Genomic DNA, 2846 nt, shown 5'->3' with positions numbered 1-2846 from the left:
AACAGGTGCCTAATAAATGCAATAAACCTTGCTGAGTTCATTTATTTGTACGTTAGACAAATATTTCAACTACCCAAAAATTTAATTTATATTATTTCTAGAATCATAGTGCAGAATACCAACTCAGAGAGTCTGTTTACTGATAGTAATCTAATGACTCTAAGGGAATAAAGATAGTTACTAAATATATTCCATGACTCATATATTTTTTGTTGTTAAGTTTCACATCAAGCCTATATATGTTATAAATTTGGTGTGAGTGAGACAGGAAAGTTAGAATAGGAAACAAAGCCTCAAGCCCTACACTTCCCCTTCCCCTTCCCCAGATGTGACCTTCACTGACCACTTGTTCCCCCACTTCCCCTCCTCAATTTCCTGTAATTGGGAGGACCCAAAAAATGGCCATCTGAAGAGGAGAGAAGGACCAGCCTATTGGCAGTCACCCCACCAGTGCCAGAAGCTGAGGACCGATATCCTCTCCCCTCCCACGTTTAATAAAAACTTTCACCCAGCCCTAGAAGGTTTGTCTCAGTGGATAGAGCATCGGCCTGTGGACTGAAGAGTCCCAGGTTCGATTCTGGTCAAGGGCATATGCCTAGGTTGCGGGCTCGATCCCCAGTGCAGGAGGCAGCTGATCAATGATTCTCTCTCATCGTTGATGTTTCTCTCTCTCTCTCTCAAATAAAAAAATATATATTAAAAATAAAACAAATAAATACAAAAAGACTTTCACCCAGATCCCATTGGTGCAACGATTTGTTCTCTGAGTTTGCCCAGTCTCACTTCTTGAATGCATACTATCACTTTAATACATTTACTGTACTTTGCTAAATCTTCTTTACATTCTCTTGAATTCCTTCTTTTTCCATTTCAAGGACCTGGGTTGGGTTGAGGCCTCCCTTATGCCTCTGGATGCTGCCCAGCATTGTAAGTATTGAGTAATTATTTTTTGGCTATCTCATTATCTGATATTATTACTATCAAAAACACTTGTATATATACTTAGGAAAATATAAAATTGTGAATAAAATAAAACATTCTATTAATATCAAATTTTTATTTTGTTTTAAAATACATTATAAATGTTTACAAATTTTCTTTTTAAATTTCTAATGCAATAGATAACAATATATGTAACCCACATAAATAAAAATTCTTTGGGATCCTCAAATATTTTTAAACTACTTCAGGGGGAGATGAAAATGATTTTCTCCAGGTATTAAGGCAAAGGGACCATGCCCCCTCCCCACTATTCTAAATGTGTTTCATAGAAACAGTAAAGCTGAGTCCTGAGTCTTCCCCATCATCTTTGCCATAGAGAACAATTCTATAAGGATTAAACTCAGTGCATTTGTGTCCTGGGGATTCTTAACAAAATAGCACAAACTAGATGGCTTAGAATTTTTTCCTCTCACATGTGTGGAAGCTACATGTCCAAAATCAAGGCCCATGCTCACTCTGAAGGCACTAACAAAGATTTTTTTCTTCTCTTCTCCTCACTTCTGGTGACTGCCAGCACTTTTTGACTTTCACTGGCTTGTGACTGCATTACTTTAATTTATGCCTCTGTTTTCATAGACTTCTCTCCTCTCTGTGTGTCTCTGTCTTTACATGACCTTCTTGTAAGACACCAAGCATACGATTTAGGTCCTATTCAAATCCAGTATGACTTCATCCTAATTAATTATATCTGCAAACCTCCTATTTCTAAATAAGGTCACATTCTGAGGTTCTGTGTGGGCATGAATTTTCGAGGGAGGCTATTTAACTGAGTACAGTTTGCTTTCTGACCCCAAAATTCATGTCTGTCCTACGTGCAGAATACATTTACTTCATTCCAACATCCCCATAAGCCCTCTCATCTATATGTCATCAATTCACTTTTAGGTTTTTTTTTTAATTTCTCTTATATTAATATGAAAAGGTCTTTTTGTTGACATCATTATTTTTTTTCTTTATACACACCAGGAATTAAAGAGTTTTGCAAAATCTAAAACAATGCTACTCATTTTATTAAATTGTATTGTTATTATTCATAAAATAATCTATATTACTGCACAATAAATGTATTATTGCTATTTTAAGTAAACTGATAATTAACTATTTAAAATGATTCTCAGTCTCAAATATAATACATTGATATATTTAAGACACATATTAAAAAATTCTTTAGAGTTCTTAATTTTTCATTGAAGGTTTTATGAGACAAAAACTTTTTGAGAATTAACTGTTCTACAATTTTGTTTTATGGTGCCAAAGTGGCCTCAGCTGTTCCAAAACACCTTTTCACACAACAGAGTTTGGTGTCTGGAAGAGACAAGATAGTCTTCTCTTTGGTTCTTTGTGGATATCCTTATAGCAATACTACACAGGCTTAACAGCTATTGGTTTATTTCCAGATAATGATATCTGGTAGAGTAATCAACTATTTTTATTTTTTTTTCTTTTCATATTGGCTTGGCTATTTTCCAAGACAAATTATATTATGCTATTAAAATTTTTTTTAAAAAATTAATTTCCAGGGGGCGCTGAGTAATATTTTTTCTGGAAAGGGGGCAGTAGGCCAAATAAGTTTGGGAACCACTGTGGTAGAGTAATCAACTTTTTATTTTTTTTTCTTTTCATATTGGCTTGGCTATTTTCCAAGACAAATTATATTACCTTGTAATTTTTACACACACACACACACACACACACACACCACTGCTGGTGTTTTGTTTGGGATTTCCTCAAATTTATAGATTAACTTCATCTCATATTAATTTCTAAAAATAAGTAAAACACTAACATTTTAAAGGTATTATTCTTTTTTAAATTTTCTTATTGATTAAAGGTATTACATATGT

Source organism: Myotis brandtii, unplaced genomic scaffold (assembly GCF_000412655.1).
Source record: "Myotis brandtii unplaced genomic scaffold, ASM41265v1 scaffold588, whole genome shotgun sequence".
NCBI classification, from domain to species: domain Eukaryota; kingdom Metazoa; phylum Chordata; class Mammalia; order Chiroptera; family Vespertilionidae; genus Myotis; species Myotis brandtii.
Note: the sequence above shows the minus strand (reverse complement) of the source record.